Here is an 18280-nt window from a genome sequence, read left to right as displayed (position 1 = left end):
GGTCAGATACTGTACCGCACTGTCCACTCCCCCTTCCTCCCCTTCCTCCCCTTCCTCCCACAAAGAGAATATGCTGCTCATTTATACTTTTTACTTTGGTGTTTTTTTTTTAAAGAAATGTAGTGTAGAAAGTTTTATACAGTATTTATCTTTCTAATGTAGTGCAGTAATAAAAAAGTCATACATTTTCAACAAAAACATGTTTCAAGGAAAGTACAAATCCTCTGCTTAAGTTCAGTACTTCAGTAAATTTACATTTGTGACTAAAGACTGTGACCACCCCCTATCACCTCCTTTTTCTCCTTCTCTCTTCACCTCCTCTCTCCTCCTCTCTCTTCTCTCCACCTTCTATCTTCCTTTTCTCACCTCTCTTCTCCTTTCTCCTCTCTTCTTCTCCTCTCCTCCACATATCTCCTACTCTCCTCCTTCTCCCTGCTATCCTCCTCTCTCCTCCTCCCCTCTCTTCTTCTCTCTTCCTTTTCTCTCTTTCTCCCCTCTCGTCCACCTCTCTCCTCTCTTCCTCCTTCTCTCTGTCCTCCTTCTCTCTCTCTCCTCCTCCTCTCTTCCTCATCCTCTCTCGTCCTCCTCTCTCCTTCTCTCCTCCTTCTTCTCTCTCTCCTCCTCCTCCTCTCTCTCTCCTCCTCCTTCTCTCTCTCCTCCTCCACTCTCCTTTTCTCTCCTCCTCCTCCTCCTCCTCCTCCTCCTCTCTTCCTCATCCTCTCTCCTCCCCTCCTTCTCTCTCTCTCCTCCTCCTCTCTCTCTCCTCCTCCTTCTCTCTCTCTCCTCCTCCTCCTCCTTCTGTCTCTCTCCTCCTCCTTCTCTCTCTCCTCCTCCTCCTTCTCTCTCTCCTCCTCCTCTCTCTCCTCCTCCTCCTCCTTTTCTCTCCTCCTCCTCCTCCTCTCTTCCTCATCCTCTCTCCTCCCCTCCTTCTCTCTCTCTCCTCCTCCTCTCTCTCTCCTCCTCCTTCTCTCTCTCTCCTCCTCCTCCTCCTTCTGTCTCTCTCCTCCTCCTTCTCTCTCTCTCCTCCTCCTCCTTCTCTCTCTCCTCCTCCTTCTCTCTCTCTCCTCCTCCTCCTTCTCTCTCTCCTCCTCCTCTCTTCCTCATCCTCTCTCCTCCTCCTCCTTCTCTCTCTCCTCCTCCTCCTTCTCTCTTTCTCTCCTCCGTCTCTCTCTCCTCCTCCTTCTCTCTCTCTCCTCCTCCTCCTTCTCTCTCTCCTCCTCCTCCTCTCTTCCTCATCCTCTCTCCTCCTCCTCCTTCTCTCTCTCCTCCTCCTTCTCGCTTTCTCTCCTCCTCTCTCTCTCCTCCTTCTCTCTCTCCTCCTCCTCCTCCTTCTGTCTCTCTCCTCCTCCTTCTCTCTCTCTCCTCCTCCTCCTTCTCTCTCTCCTCCTCCTCCTCTCTTCCTCATCCTCTCTCCTCCTCCTTCTCTCTCTCTCCTCCCTCCTTCTCTCTCTCCTCCTCCTCCTCTCTTCCTCATCCTCTCTCCTCCTCCTCCTTCTCTCTCTCCTCCTCCTTCACTCTCTCTCCCCCTTCTCTCTCTCCTCCTCCTCCCTCTATCTCTCCTCTCTCTCCTCCTCCTCCTCTCTTCCTCCTCCTCTCTCCTCCTCCTCCTTCTCTCTCCTCCTCCTCCTTCTCTCTTTCTCTCCTCCGTCTCTCTCTCCTCCTCCTTCACTCTCTCTCCTCCTCCTTCTCTCTCCCCCTTCTCTCTCTCCTCCTCCTCCCTCTATCTCTCCTCTCTCTCCTCCTCCTCCTCCTCTCTTCCTCCTCTCTCCTCCCCTCCTTCTCTCTCTCCTCCTCCTTCTCTCTTTCTCTCCTCCGTCTCTCTCTTCTCCTCCTTCACTCTCTCTCCCCCTTCTCTCTCTCCTCCTCCTCCTCCTCTCTTCCTTCTCCTCTCTCCTCCTCCTCCTTCTCTCTCTCTCCTCCTCCTCCTCTCTTCCTTCTCTCTCTCTCCTCCTCCTCCTTCTCTCTCTCTCCTCCTCCTCCTTCTCTCTCTCCTCCTCCTCCTTCTCTCTTTCTCTCCTCCGTCTCTCTCTCCTCCTCCTTCACTCTCTCTCCTCCTCCTTCTCTCTCCCCCTTCTCTCTCTCCTCCTCCTCCCTCTATCTCTCCTCTCTTTCCTCCTCCTCTCTTCCTCATCCTCTATCTCTCCTCTCTCTCTTCTCCTCCCCTCCTTCTCTCTCTCTTCCTGCTCTCTCTCTCCTCTCCTCCTTCTCTCTCTCTCCTCCTCCTCCTCTCTCTCCTCCCCTCCTTCTCTCTCTCCTCCTCCTCTCTCTCTCCTCCTCCTCCTTCTCTCTCTCCTCATCCTCCTTCTCTCTCTCCTCATCCTCCTTCTCTCTCTCCTCATCCTCCTTCTCTCTCTCCTCCTGCTCTCTCTCTCCTCTCCTCCTTCTCTCTCTCTCCTCTTCCTCCTCTCTCTCCTCCCCTCCTTCTCTCTCTCCTCCTCTCTCTCTCCTCCTCCTCCTTCTCTCTCTCCTCATCCTCCTTCTCTCTCTCCTCCTCCTCCTTCTCTCTCTCCTCCTCCTCCTCTCTTCCTCATCCTCTCTCCTCCTCCTCCTTCTCTCTTTCTCCTCCTCCTCCTTCTCTCTCTCTCCTCCTCCTTCTCTCTCCTCTCTTCCTCCACCTCTCTCCTCCTCCTCCTCCTCTCTCTCCTCCCCTCCTTCTCTCTCTCCTCCTCCTCTCTCTCTCCTCCTCCTCCTTCTCTCTCTCCTCCTCCTCCTTCTCTCTCTCCTCATCCTCCTTCTCTCTCTCCTCATCCTCCTTCTCTCTCTCCTCCTCCTTCTCTCTCTCCTCCTCCTCCTTCTCTCTCTCCTCCTCCTCCTCTCTTCCTCATCCTCTCTCCTCCTCCTCCTTCTCTCTTTCTCCTCCTCCTCCTTCTCTCTCTCTCCTCCTCCTTCTCTCTCCTCTCTTCCTCCACCTCTCTCCTCCTCCACTCTCCTTCTCTCTCCTCATCCTCCTTCTACCTCTCTCCTCCTTCTCCTCCTCTCTTCCTCATCCTCTCTCCTCCTCCTCCTTCTCTCGCTCTCCTCCTTCTCTCTTTCCTCCTCCTCCCTCTCTCTCTCCTCCTCCACTCTCCTTCTCTCTCCTCATCCTCCTTCTCTCTCTCTCTCTCTCTCCTCCTCCTTCTCTCTCCTCTCTTCCTCCTCCTCTCTTCCTCATCCTCTCTCCTCCTCTCCTTCTCTCCCCTCCTTCTCTCTTCTCTCCTCCCCTCTCCCCCTTCAGTCCTGACACGGTTGGTCTGGGATCTCGACTCCTTCCTGTCGCTGTTGGATTCTGAAAACCTGAGCTACATCGCACAGGCCCAGAAGAAATCTCTATCAGAGCTGCTCACCGCACTCCACAGCACTGCTACTACTACTACTGCTTCTACTACTACAGGTGAGTACTAACTACCACAACTACAGGTGAGTACTACTGCAACGAGTGCCACAAAACATGAGTACCTTCAAAGAACCGGTCCCGCCCGGGACAAAGGAAAGAATTCCACATTTTTTTAGTTTGTCCCAGGTTTGAACCAAACCCAGCAGCGCTCACACACACACGTCCTGTTTCAGTGGAGGACGCGGAGTACATGGTGATGAGCTGCCCCTCGACGTCTCCCACGGAACCCACTGATGCTCCTCCCCATCCTCCCCCAGGTATGACTCCTCCACACTTACACTTGTGTCAAAACACTACAAAAACGTCAGACTTTTATTCAGTGTGATCACGTGTGCATCCACATGTGGTTAATATGGAAAAGCTTCATGAGGAATGTTATTGAGTGTAATGCTATGATGACATGACACTACGGTATCTTTGAAATCATGTTTTAATTATATCTGACATCTAACGGCATTTCTCTGGTTCCTAACAGGGCCTCTGTGGTTCTTAATGACGTTCTCTGATTCCTAATAATGTTTCTCTGGTTGCTAACAATGTTTCTCTGGTTCCTAACAATGTTTCTCTGGTTCCTAACAATGTTTCTCTGGTTCCTAACAAGCTTTCTCTGGTTCCTAACAGTGTTTCTCTGGTTCTTAACAGTGTTTCTCTGGTTCCTAACAATCTTTCTCTGCTTCCTAACAATCTTTCTCTGGTTCCTAACAATGTTTCTCTGGTTCTTAACAATGTTTCTCAGGTTCCTAACAATGTTTCTCTGGTTCCTAACAATGTTTCTCTGGTTCTTAACAATGTTTCTCAGGTTCCTAACAATGTTTATCTGGTTCCTAACAATGTTTCTCTGGTTCCTAACAGTGTTTCTCTGGTTCCTAACAATGTTTCTCTGGTCCCTAACAATGTTTCTCTGGTTCCTAACAATGTTTCTCTGGTTCCTAACAATGTTTCTCTGGTTCCTAGCTTTCTCTGGTTCCTAACAGTGTTTCTCTGGTTCTTAACAGTGTTTCTCTGGTTCCTAACAATCTTTCTCTGCTTCCTAACAATCTTTCTCTGGTTCCTAACAATGTTTCTCTGGTTCTTAACAATGTTTCTCAGGTTCCTAACAATGTTTCTCTGGTTCCTAACAATGTTTCTCTGGTTCTTAACAATGTTTCTCAGGTTCCTAACAATGTTTCTCTGGTTCCTAACAATGTTTCTCTGGTTCCTAACAGTGTTTCTCTGGTTCCTAACAATGTTTCTCTGGTCCCTAACAATGTTTCTCTGGTTCCTAACAATGTTTCTCTGGTTCCTAACAATGTTTCTCTGGTTCCTAACAGTGTTTCTCTGGTTCTTAACAATGTTTCTCTGGTTCCTAACAATGTTTCTCTGGTTCCTAACAATGTTTCTCTGGTTCCTAACAATGTTTCTCTGGTTCCTAACAATGTTTCTCTGGTTCCTAACAATCTTTCTCTGGTTCCTAACAATCTTTCTCTGGTTCCTAACAATGTTTATCTGGTTCCTAACAATGTTTCTCTGGTTCCTAACAATGTTTCTCTGGTTCCTAACAATGTTTCTCTGGTTCCTAACAATGTTTATCTGGTTCCTAACAATGTTTCTCTGGTTCCTAACAATCTTTCTCTGGTTCCTAACAGTGTTTCTCTGGTTCCTAACAATGTTTCTCTGGTTCCTAACAATCTTTCTCTGGTTCCTAACAATCTTTCTCTGGTTCCTAACAATCTTTCACCGGTTCCTAACAATGTTTCTCTGGTTCCTAACAATGTTTCTCTGGTTCCTAACAATGTTTCTCTGGTTCCTAACAGTGTTTCTCTGGTTCCTAACAATGTTTCTCTGGTTCCTAACAATGTTTCTCTGGTTCTTAACAATCTTTCTCTGGTTCCTAACAATCTTTCTCTGGTTCCTAACAATGTTTATCTGGTTCCTAACAATGTTTCTCTGGTTCCTAACAATGTTTCTCTGGTTCCTAACAATGTTTCTCTGGTTCCTAACAATGTTTCTCTGGTCCCTAACAGTGTTTCTCTGGTTCCTAACAATCTTTCTCTGGTTCCTAACAATGTTTATCTGGTTCCTAACAATGTTTCTCTGGTTCCTAACAATGTTTCTCTGGTCCCTAACAATGTTTCTCTGGTTCCTAACAATGTTTCTCTGGTTCCTAACAATGTTTCTCTGGTTCCTAACAATGTTTATCTGGTTCCTAACAATGTTTCTCTGGTTCCTAACAATGTTTCTCTGGTTCCTAACAGTGTTTCTCTGGTTCCTAACAATGTTTCTCTGGTTCCTAACAATGTTTCTCTGGTCCCTAACAATGTTTCTCTGGTTCCTAACAATGTTTCTCTGGTTCCTAACAATCTTTCTCTGGTTCCTAACAATCTTTCTCTGGTTCCTAACAATCTTTCACCGGTTCCTAACCATGTTTCTCTGGTTCCTAACAATGTTTCTCTGGTTCCTAACAATGTTTCTCTGGTTCCCAACAATCTTTCACTGGTTCCTAACAATGTTTCTCTGGTTCCTAATAATGTTTCTCTGGTTCCTAACAATGTTTCTCTGGTTCCTAACAATGTTTCTCTGGTTCTTAACAGTGTTTCTCTGGTTCCTAACAATCTTTCTCTGGTTCCTAACAGTGTTTCTCTGGTTCCTAACAATGTTTCTCTGGTTCCTAACAATGTTTCTCTGGTTCCTAACAGTGTTTCTCTGGTTCCTAACAATGTTTCTCTGGTTCCTAACAATGTTTCTCTGGTTCTTAACAATCTTTCTCTGGTTCCTAACAATCTTTCTCTGGTTCCTAACAATGTTTATCTGGTTCCTAACAATGTTTCTCTGGTTCCTAACAATGTTTCTCTGGTTCCTAACAATGTTTCTCTGGTTCCTAACAATGTTTCTCTGGTCCCTAACAGTGTTTCTCTGGTTCCTAACAATCTTTCTCTGGTTCCTAACAATGTTTATCTGGTTCCTAACAATGTTTCTCTGGTTCCTAACAATGTTTCTCTGGTCCCTAACAATGTTTCTCTGGTTCCTAACAATGTTTCTCTGGTTCCTAACAATGTTTCTCTGGTTCCTAACAATGTTTATCTGGTTCCTAACAATGTTTCTCTGGTTCCTAACAATGTTTCTCTGGTTCCTAACAGTGTTTCTCTGGTTCCTAACAATGTTTCTCTGGTTCCTAACAATGTTTCTCTGGTCCCTAACAATGTTTCTCTGGTTCCTAACAATGTTTCTCTGGTTCCTAACAATCTTTCTCTGGTTCCTAACAATCTTTCTCTGGTTCCTAACAATCTTTCACCGGTTCCTAACAATGTTTCTCTGGTTCCTAACAATGTTTCTCTGGTTCCTAACAATGTTTCTCTGGTTCCTAACAATCTTTCACTGGTTCCTAACAATGTTTCTCTGGTTCCTAACAATGTTTCTCTGGTTCCTAACAATGTTTCTCTGGTTCCTAACAATGTTTCTCTGGTTCTTAACAGTGTTTCTCTGGTTCCTAACAATCTTTCTCTGGTTCCTAACAGTGTTTCTCTGGTTCCTAACAATGTTTCTCTGGTTCCTAACAATGTTTCTCTGGTTCCTAACAATGTTTCTCTGGTTCCTAACAGTGTTTCTCTGGTTCCTAACAATGTTTCTCTGGTTCCTAACAATGTTTCTCTGGTCCCTAACAATGTTTCTCTGGTTCCTAACAATGTTTCTCTGGTTCCTAACAATCTTTCTCTGGTTCCTAACAATCTTTCTCTGGTTCCTAACAATCTTTCACCGGTTCCTAACCATGTTTCTCTGGTTCCTAACAATGTTTCTCTGGTTCCTAACAATGTTTCTCTGGTTCCCAACAATCTTTCACTGGTTCCTAACAATGTTTCTCTGGTTCCTAATAATGTTTCTCTGGTTCCTAACAATGTTTCTCTGGTTCCTAACAATGTTTCTCTGGTTCTTAACAGTGTTTCTCTGGTTCCTAACAATCTTTCTCTGGTTCCTAACAGTGTTTCTCTGGTTCCTAACAATGTTTCTCTGGTTCCTAACAATGTTTCTCTGGTTCCTAACAGTGTTTCTCTGGTTCCTAACAATGTTTCTCTGGTTCCTAACAATGTTTCTCTGGTTCTTAACAATCTTTCTCTGGTTCCTAACAATCTTTCTCTGGTTCCTAACAATGTTTATCTGGTTCCTAACAATGTTTCTCTGGTTCCTAACAATGTTTCTCTGGTTCCTAACAATGTTTCTCTGGTTCCTAACAATGTTTCTCTGGTCCCTAACAGTGTTTCTCTGGTTCCTAACAATCTTTCTCTGGTTCCTAACAATGTTTATCTGGTTCCTAACAATGTTTCTCTGGTTCCTAACAATGTTTCTCTGGTCCCTAACAATGTTTCTCTGGTTCCTAACAATGTTTCTCTGGTTCCTAACAATGTTTCTCTGGTTCCTAACAATGTTTATCTGGTTCCTAACAATGTTTCTCTGGTTCCTAACAATGTTTCTCTGGTTCCTAACAGTGTTTCTCTGGTTCCTAACAATGTTTCTCTGGTTCCTAACAATGTTTCTCTGGTCCCTAACAATGTTTCTCTGGTTCCTAACAATGTTTCTCTGGTTCCTAACAATCTTTCTCTGGTTCCTAACAATCTTTCTCTGGTTCCTAACAATCTTTCACCGGTTCCTAACAATGTTTCTCTGGTTCCTAACAATGTTTCTCTGGTTCCTAACAATGTTTCTCTGGTTCCTAACAATCTTTCACTGGTTCCTAACAATGTTTCTCTGGTTCCTAACAATGTTTCTCTGGTTCCTAACAATGTTTCTCTGGTTCCTAACAATGTTTCTCTGGTTCTTAACAGTGTTTCTCTGGTTCCTAACAATCTTTCTCTGGTTCCTAACAGTGTTTCTCTGGTTCCTAACAATGTTTCTCTGGTTCCTAACAATGTTTCTCTGGTTCCTAACAGTGTTTCTCTGGTTCCTAACAATGTTTCTCTGGTTCCTAACAATGTTTCTCTGGTCCCTAACAATGTTTCTCTGGTTCCTAACAATGTTTCTCTGGTTCCTAACAATGTTTCTCTGGTTCCTAACAATGTTTCTCTGGTTACTAACAATGTTTCTCTGGTCCCTAACAGTGTTTCTCTGGTTCCTAACAATCTTTCTCTGGTTCCTAACAATGTTTCTCTGGTCCCTAACAATGTTTCTCTGGTTCCTAACAATGTTTCTCTGGTCCCTAACAATGTTTATCTGGTTCCTAACTGTGTTTCGCTGGTTCCTAACAATGTTTCTCTGGTTCCTAACAATGTTTCTCTGGTTCCTAACAATGTTTCTCTGGTTCCTAACAATCTTTCACCGGTTCCTAACAATGTTTCTCTGGTTCCTAACAATCTTTCTCTGGTTCCTAACAATCTTTCTCTGGTTCCTAACAATCTTTCACCGGTTCCTAACAATGTTTCTCTGGTTCCTAACAATGTTTCTCTGGTTCCTAACAATGTTTCTCTGGTTCCTAACAATCTTTCACTGGTTCCTAACAATGTTTCTCTGGTTCCTAACAATGTTTCTCTGGTTCCTAACAATGTTTCTCTGGTTCTTAACAGTGTTTCTCTGGTTCCTAACAATCTTTCTCTGGTTCCTAACAGTGTTTCTCTGGTTCCTAACAATGTTTCTCTGGTTCCTAACAATGTTTCTCTGGTTCCTAACAGTGTTTCTCTGGTTCCTAACAATGTTTCTCTGGTTCCTAACAATGTTTCTCTGGTTCTTAACAATCTTTCTCTGGTTCCTAACAATCTTTCTCTGGTTCCTAACAATGTTTATCTGGTTCCTAACAATGTTTCTCTGGTTCCTAACAATGTTTCTCTGGTTCCTAACAATGTTTCTCTGGTTCCTAACAATGTTTCTCTGGTCCCTAACAGTGTTTCTCTGGTTCCTAACAATCTTTCTCTGGTTCCTAACAATGTTTATCTGGTTCCTAACAATGTTTCTCTGGTTCCTAACAATGTTTCTCTGGTCCCTAACAATGTTTCTCTGGTTCCTAACAATGTTTCTCTGGTTCCTAACAATGTTTCTCTGGTTCCTAACAATGTTTATCTGGTTCCTAACAATGTTTCTCTGGTTCCTAACAATGTTTCTCTGGTTCCTAACAGTGTTTCTCTGGTTCCTAACAATGTTTCTCTGGTTCCTAACAATGTTTCTCTGGTCCCTAACAATGTTTCTCTGGTTCCTAACAATGTTTCTCTGGTTCCTAACAATCTTTCTCTGGTTCCTAACAATCTTTCTCTGGTTCCTAACAATCTTTCACCGGTTCCTAACAATGTTTCTCTGGTTCCTAACAATGTTTCTCTGGTTCCTAACAATGTTTCTCTGGTTCCTAACAATCTTTCACTGGTTCCTAACAATGTTTCTCTGGTTCCTAACAATGTTTCTCTGGTTCCTAACAATGTTTCTCTGGTTCCTAACAATGTTTCTCTGGTTCTTAACAGTGTTTCTCTGGTTCCTAACAATCTTTCTCTGGTTCCTAACAGTGTTTCTCTGGTTCCTAACAATGTTTCTCTGGTTCCTAACAATGTTTCTCTGGTTCCTAACAGTGTTTCTCTGGTTCCTAACAATGTTTCTCTGGTTCCTAACAATGTTTCTCTGGTCCCTAACAATGTTTCTCTGGTTCCTAACAATGTTTCTCTGGTTCCTAACAATGTTTCTCTGGTTCCTAACAATGTTTCTCTGGTTACTAACAATGTTTCTCTGGTCCCTAACAGTGTTTCTCTGGTTCCTAACAATCTTTCTCTGGTTCCTAACAATGTTTCTCTGGTCCCTAACAATGTTTCTCTGGTTCCTAACAATGTTTCTCTGGTCCCTAACAATGTTTCTCTGGTTCCTAACAGTGTTTCGCTGGTTCCTAACAATGTTTCTCTGGTTCCTAACAATGTTTCTCTGGTTCCTAACAATGTTTCTCTGGTTCCTAACAATCTTTCACCGGTTCCTAACAATGTTTCTCTGGTTCCTAACAATCTTTCTCTGGTTCCTAACAATCTTTCTCTGGTTCCTAACAATGTTTCTCTGGTTCCTAACAATGTTTCTCTGGTTCCTAACAATGTTTCTCTGGTTCCTAACAATGTTTCTCTGGTTCCTAACAATCTTTCACTGGTTCCTAACAATGTTTCTCTGGTTCCTAACAATGTTTCTCTGGTTCCTAACAATGTTTCTCTGGTTCCTAACAATCTTTCTCTGGTTCCTAACAATCTTTCTCTGGTTCCTAACAATCTTTCACCGGTTCCTAACAATGTTTCTCTGGTTCCTAACAATGTTTCTCTGGTTCCTAACAATGTTTCTCTGGTTCCTAACAGTGTTTCTCTGGTTCCTAACAATCTTTCTCTGGTTCCTAACAATGTTTCTCTGGTCCCTAACAGTGTTTCTCTGGTTCCTAACAATCTTTCTCTGGTTCCTAACAATGTTTATCTGGTTCCTAACAATGTTTCTCTGGTTCCTAACAATGTTTCTCTGGTCCCTAACAATGTTTCTCTGGTTCCTAACAATGTTTCTCTGGTTCCTAACAATGTTTCTCTGGTTCCTAACAATGTTTATCTGGTTCCTAACAATGTTTCTCTGGTTCCTAACAATGTTTCTCTGGTTCCTAACAGTGTTTCTCTGGTTCCTAACAATGTTTCTCTGGTTCCTAACAGTGTTTCTCTGGTTCCTAACAATGTTTCTCTGGTTCCTAACAATGTTTCTCTGGTTCCTAACAATGTTTCTCTGGTTCCTAACAATGTTTCTCTCGTTCTTAACAGTGTTTCTCTGGTTCCTAACAATCTTTCTCTGGTTCCTAACAGTGTTTCTCTGGTTCCTAACAATGTTTCTCTGGTTCCTAACAATGTTTCTCTGGTTCCTAACAGTGTTTCTCTGGTTCCTAACAATGTTTCTCTGGTTCCTAACAATGTTTCTATGGTTCTTAACAATCTTTCTCTGGTTCCTAACAATCTTTCTCTGGTTCCTAACAATGTTTATCTGGTTCCTAACAATGTTTCTCTGGTTCCTAACAATGTTTCTCTGGTTCCTAACAATGTTTCTCTGGTTCCTAACAATGTTTCTCTGGTCCCTAACAGTGTTTCTCTGGTTCCTAACAATCTTTCTCTGGTTCCTAACAATGTTTATCTGGTTCCTAACAATGTTTCTCTGGTTCCTAACAATGTTTCTCTGGTCCCTAACAATGTTTCTCTGGTTCCTAACAATGTTTCTCTGGTTCCTAACAATGTTTCTCTGGTTCCTAACAATGTTTATCTGGTTCCTAACAATGTTTCTCTGGTTCCTAACAATGTTTCTCTGGTTCCTAACAGTGTTTCTCTGGTTCCTAACAATGTTTCTCTGGTTCCTAACAATGTTTCTCTGGTCCCTAACAATGTTTCTCTGGTTCCTAACAATGTTTCTCTGGTTCCTAACAATCTTTCTCTGGTTCCTAACAATCTTTCTCTGGTTCCTAACAATCTTTCACCGGTTCCTAACAATGTTTCTCTGGTTCCTAACAATGTTTCTCTGGTTCCTAACAATGTTTCTCTGGTTCCTAACAATCTTTCACTGGTTCCTAACAATGTTTCTCTGGTTCCTAACAATGTTTCTCTGGTTCCTAACAATGTTTCTCTGGTTCCTAACAATGTTTCTCTGGTTCTTAACAGTGTTTCTCTGGTTCCTAACAATCTTTCTCTGGTTCCTAACAGTGTTTCTCTGGTTCCTAACAATGTTTCTCTGGTTCCTAACAATGTTTCTCTGGTTCCTAACAGTGTTTCTCTGGTTCCTAACAATGTTTCTCTGGTTCCTAACAATGTTTCTCTGGTCCCTAACAATGTTTCTCTGGTTCCTAACAATGTTTCTCTGGTTCCTAACAATGTTTCTCTGGTTCCTAACAATGTTTCTCTGGTTACTAACAATGTTTCTCTGGTCCCTAACAGTGTTTCTCTGGTTCCTAACAATCTTTCTCTGGTTCCTAACAATGTTTCTCTGGTCCCTAACAATGTTTCTCTGGTTCCTAACAATGTTTCTCTGGTCCCTAACAATGTTTATCTGGTTCCTAACTGTGTTTCGCTGGTTCCTAACAATGTTTCTCTGGTTCCTAACAATGTTTCTCTGGTTCCTAACAATGTTTCTCTGGTTCCTAACAATCTTTCACCGGTTCCTAACAATGTTTCTCTGGTTCCTAACAATCTTTCTCTGGTTCCTAACAATCTTTCTCTGGTTCCTAACAATCTTTCACCGGTTCCTAACAATGTTTCTCTGGTTCCTAACAATGTTTCTCTGGTTCCTAACAATGTTTCTCTGGTTCCTAACAATCTTTCACTGGTTCCTAACAATGTTTCTCTGGTTCCTAACAATGTTTCTCTGGTTCCTAACAATGTTTCTCTGGTTCCTAACAATCTTTCTCTGGTTCCTAACAATCTTTCTCTGGTTCCTAACAATCTTTCACCGGTTCCTAACAATGTTTCTCTGGTTCCTAACAATGTTTCTCTGGTTCCTAACAATGTTTCTCTGGTTCCTAACAGTGTTTCTCTGGTTCCTAACAATGTTTCTCTGGTTCCTAACAATGTTTCTCTGGTTCTTAACAATCTTTCTCTGGTTCCTAACAATCTTTCTCTGGTTCCTAACAATGTTTATCTGGTTCCTAACAATGTTTCTCTGGTTCCTAACAATGTTTCTCTGGTTCCTAACAATGTTTCTCTGGTTCCTAACAATGTTTCTCTGGTCCCTAACAGTGTTTCTCTGGTTCCTAACAATCTTTCTCTGGTTCCTAACAATGTTTCTCTGGTTCCTAACAATGTTTCTCTGGTTCCTAACAATGTTTCTCTGGTCCCTAACAATGTTTCTCTGGTTCCTAACAATGTTTCTCTGGTTCCTAACAATGTTTCTCTGGTTCCTAACAATGTTTATCTGGTTCCTAACAATGTTTCTCTGGTTCCTAACCATGTTTCTCTGGTTCCTAACAGTGTTTCTCTGGTTCCTAACAATGTTTCTCTGGTTCCTAACAGTGTTTCTCTGGTTCCTAACAATGTTTCTCTGGTTCCTAACAATGTTTCTCTGGTCCCTAACAATGTTTCTCTGGTTCCTAACAATGTTTCTCTGGTTCCTAACAATCTTTCTCTGGTTCCTAACAATCTTTCTCTGGTCCCTAACAATCTTTCACCGGTTCCTAACAATGTTTCTCTGGTTCCTAACAATGTTTCTCTGGTTCCTAACAATGTTTCTCTGGTTCCTAACAATCTTTCACTGGTTCCTAACAATGTTTCTCTGGTTCCTAACAATGTTTTTCTGGTTCCTAACAATGTTTCTCTGGTTCCTAACAGTGTTTCTCTGGTTCCTAACAATCTTTCTCTGGTTCCTAACAGTGTTTCTCTGGTTCCTAACAATGTTTCTCTGGTTCCTAACAATGTTTCTCTGGTTCCTAACAGTGTTTCTCTGGTTCCTAACAATGTTTCTCTGGTTCCTAACAATGTTTCTCTGGTTCCTAACAATGTTTCTCTGGTCCCTAACAATGTTTCTCTGGTTCCTAACAATGTTTCTCTGGTTCCTAACAATGTTTCTCTGGTTCCTAACAATGTTTCTCTGGTTACTAACAATGTTTCTCTGGTCCCTAACAGTGTTTCTCTGGTTCCTAACAATCTTTCTCTGGTTCCTAACAATGTTTCTCTGGTCCCTAACAATGTTTCTCTGGTTCCTAACAATGTTTCTCTGGTCCCTAACAATGTTTCTCTGGTTCCTAACAGTGTTTCGCTGGTTCCTAACAATGTTTCTCTGGTTCCTAACAATGTTTCTCTGGTTCCTAACAATGTTTCTCTGGTTCCTAACAATCTTTCACCGGTTCCTAACAATGTTTCTCTGGTTCCTAACAATCTTTCACTGGTTCCTAACAATGTTTCTCTGGTTCCAAACAATGTTTCTCTGGTTCCTAACAATGTTTCTCTGGTTCCTAACAATGTTTCTCTGGTTCCTAACAATCTTTCACTGGTTCCTAACAATGTTTCTCTGGTTCCTAACAATGTTTCTCTGGTTCCTAACAATCTTTCACTGGTTCCTAACAATGTTTCTCTGGTCCCTAACAATGTTTCTCTGGTTCCTAACAATGTTTCTCTGGTTCCTAACAATCTTTCACTGGTTCCTAACAATGTTTCTCTGGTTCCTAACAATGTTTCTCTGGTTCCTAACAATGTTTCTCTGGTTCCTAACAATGTTTCTCTGGTCCCTAACAATGTTTCTCTGGTTCCTAACAGTGTTTCGCTGGTTCCTAACAGTGTTTCTCTGGTTCCTAACAATGTTTTTCTGGTTCCTAACAATGTTTCTCTGGTTCCTAACAATGTTTCTCTGGTTCCTAACAATGTTTCTCTGGTTCCTAACAGTGTTTCTCTGGTTCCTAACAATGTTTCTCTGGTTCCTAACAATGTTTCTCTGGTTCCTAGCAATGTTTCTCTGGTCCCTAACAATGTTTCTCTGGTTCCTAACAATGTTTCTCTGGTTCCTAACAGTGTTTCTCTGGTTCCTAACAGTGTTTCTCTGGTTCCTAACAGTGTTTCTCTGGTTCCTAACAATGTTTCTCTGGTTCCTAACAATGTTTCTCTGGTTCCTAACAATGTTTCTCTGGTTCCTAACAGTGTTTCTCTGGTTCCTAACAATGTTTCTCTGGTTCTTAATGACGTTCTCTGGTTCCTAACAGTGTTTTTCTGGTTCCTAACAATGTTTCTCTGGTTCTTAATGACGTTCTCTGGTTCCTAACAGTGTTTTTCTGGTTCCTAACAATGTTTCTCTGGTTCTTAATGGTGTTTCTCTGGTTCTTTATGACGTTCGCTGGTTCCTAACAATGTTCCTCTGGTTCTTAATGGTGTTTCTCTGGTTCTTAATGACGTTCTCTGGTTCCTAACAATGTTCCTCTGGTTCCTAACAATCTTTCACTGGTTCCTAACAATGTTTCTCTGGTCCCTAACAATGTTTCTCTGGTTCCTAACAGTGTTTCGCTGGTTCCTAACAATGTTTCTCTGGTTCCTAACAATGTTTCTCTGGTTCCTAACAATGTTTCTCTGGTTCCTAACAATCTTTCACCGGTTCCTAACAATGTTTCTCTGGTTCCAAACAATGTTTCTCTGGTTCCTAACAATGTTTCTCTGGTTCCTAACAATGTTTCTCTGGTTCCTAACAATGTTTCTCTGGTTCCTAACAATGTTTCTCTGGTTCCTAACAATGTTTTTCTGGTTCCTAACAATCTTTCACCGGTTCCTAACAATGTTTCTCTGGTTCCTAACAATGTTTCTCTGGTTCCTAACAATGTTTCTCTGTTTCCTAACAGTGTTTCTCTGGTTCCTAACAGTGTTTCTCTGGTTCCTAACAATGTTTTTCTGGTTCCTAACAATGTTTCTCTGGTTCCTAACAGTGTTTCTCTGGTTCCTAACAATGTTTCTCTGGTTCTTAATGACGTTCTCTGGTTCCTAACAGTGTTTTTCTGGTTCCTAACAATGTTTCTCTGGTTCTTAATGACGTTCTCTGGTTCCTAACAGTGTTTTTCTGGTTCCTAACAATGTTTCTCTGGTTCTTAATGGTGTTTCTCTGGTTCTTTATGACGTTCGCTGGTTCCTAACAATGTTCCTCTGGTTCTTAATGGTGTTTCTCTGGTTCTTAATGACGTTCTCTGGTTCCTAACAATGTTCCTCTGGTTCCTAACAATCTTTCACTGGTTCCTAACAATGTTTCTCTGGTCCCTAACAATGTTTCTCTGGTTCCTAACAATGTTTCTCTGGTTCCTAACAATCTTTCACTGGTTCCTAGCAATGTTTCTCTGGTTCCTAACAATGTTTCTCTGGTTCCTAACAATGTTTCTCTGGTCCCTAACAATGTTTCTCTGGTTCCTAACAGTGTTTCGCTGGTTCCTAACAGTGTTTCTCTGGTTCCTAACAATGTTTCTCTAGTTCCTAACAATGTTTCTCTGGTTCCTAACAATGTTTCTCTGGTTCCTAACAATGTTTCTCTGGTTCCTAACAGTGTTTCTCTGGTTCCTAACAATGTTTCTCTGGTTCCTAACAATGTTTCTCTGGTTCCTAACAATGTTTCTCTGGTCCCTAACAATGTTTCTCTGGTTCCTAACAATGTTTCTCTGGTTCCTAACAGTGTTTCTCTGGTTCCTAACAGTGTTTCTCTGGTTCCTAACAGTGTTTCTCTGGTTCCTAACAATGTTTTTCTGGTTCCTAACAATGTTTCTCTGGTTCCTAACAGTGTTTCTCTGGTTCCTAACAATGTTTCTCTGGTTCTTAATGACGTTCTCTGGTTCCTAACAGTGTTTTTCTGGTTCCTAACAATGTTTCTCTGGTTCTTAATGACGTTCTCTGGTTCCTAACAGTGTTTTTCTGGTTCCTAACAATGTTTCTCTGGTTCTTAATGGTGTTTCTCTGGTTCTTTATGACGTTCGCTGGTTCCTAACAATGTTCCTCTGGTTCTTAATGGTGTTTCTCTGGTTCTTAATGACGTTCTCTGGTTCCTAACAATGTTCCTCTGGTTACTAACAGCGTTTCACTGGTTTCTAATGGTGTTTCTCTGGTCCCTGTGTTTTCAGACGTGACGTGGAGTGTCTCCAAACCAGACCCTCCTCAGCCACAGATCTCCGCGGTAAGACTCGCTTATCTCCACCTCTGGGAGCAGCTTCGGTCTGGGCCCGTCCCCCGGGAGGTGGCTCGGGATAGGAAGTGAGTGTTTAGTGGCGCAGGGCTCTGATTGGCTGTGGCTGGGAGGAGACCGGAAGTGGTCAGAGATGAAGGAGATTAGCTCTCAGTGCTACGTGATCCGCATCCAACCACTGTGCCTTCAAGCCCAAGACTGTTCTCTCGGGACTGCCATTGGTCCTTGGGAAATGCTTGAAATACCAGTAAAATGTTATTATTTTCATTCATCTTCACTTCTCATCCTGTTACAGTTTCCAATAATGACTGAAACAACTCGGGATGAGCCTGTTTTATAGAAACAAACTTCAGTTCAGTTTGTATTTGTTACTTATACCAGTAGAAGGTCACAAGCATCTGAAATGGCTCCTGCTGAAACTGTTTGTGAAGATGACGCCACTTTAGAAGAGCAGCTGTTGCTATTTGACTAAAATTAAAATGATCCAATCTAAAGGTGTTTATTATGATGTTTATTAAACAAACAGTAACCACTTTGATTATAGAATTATATGAACTAGTTAAAGCCTAAGTAATTATACTTGATGTCCATGTCTTAAATCTGTATTATTAAATAAGAATATTTTATCTAAAGTCTGTCCCTTTGCTGATCACAGACACTGATCAGAATCACCGGTGCTGTCACTTTGACCAATGAGACTTTCCTGTGAAGCGACCTGTCAGGTCCAATCAGGAGAGAGGAACTTGATTGTTGGCTTTAAAATTTCACTCTCATCTGTCCTCACTAAAGAGGAGTATTATCCGAATTTGTTTGCTCCTTTTCTGGAACATGATTGTGGTTCAAAGCGTCACTGAGTAGAAAGCCCAATATTAAAGCCTCTGTCCTGTGTCAGAGTACGGCTCGTCCTGAAGAAGGAGAAGACACCTACGAAGAGGCTGCTCCATATGTTGATCAACCCACCGGCAACACCACAGGTACCACTACTGCCAATACTACTACTACTACACACATGTACTTGCTTCACACATGTACTTACTACTACATACATGTAGTAGTAGTAAGTACAAGGTGAGACGCTGCAGGGAAAAAAAGTGTCTTGTTTCCTTCTTAAAGGAGCTATATCTGATTGTACAACTCATCTCAAACTTTACTAATGCGTTTAAAAACATCAAAATTCGTCACAGGGACTGAGTTTCACAACTTTCAGGAGGAAAAATGTCACTTCACTGTAAAAAATGCCTCCTAGCCTGACATTTTATGACTGTTTAAAAGGCTTTAAAACCAGTGTTTTTTGGATAAATGTCTGCTTTTACCATATACTAAAGGACAAAACTTATTTTA

At 42.1% G+C, this 18280-nt stretch overlaps 1 long non-coding RNA gene across 1 annotated transcript; it reads left to right on the top strand.

The window, feature by feature from the left end:
* Positions 1 to 3566: 3566 nt before the first annotated feature.
* Positions 3567 to 17913, top strand: LOC306969786. The gene is made up of 3 exons (XR_013793355.1): positions 3567 to 3630; positions 16878 to 16930; positions 17832 to 17913. It is a non-coding gene; the product is annotated as an uncharacterized lncRNA (long non-coding RNA).
* The last annotated feature ends 367 nt before the right edge of the window (positions 17914 to 18280 follow it).

The sequence above is a fragment of the Gobius niger genome, assembly GCF_951799975.1.
Source record: "Gobius niger genome assembly, chromosome: 1".
In the NCBI taxonomy this organism is placed as follows: Eukaryota; Metazoa; Chordata; class Actinopteri; order Gobiiformes; family Gobiidae; genus Gobius; species Gobius niger.
This window is presented reverse-complemented; position numbering and strand designations above follow the sequence as displayed.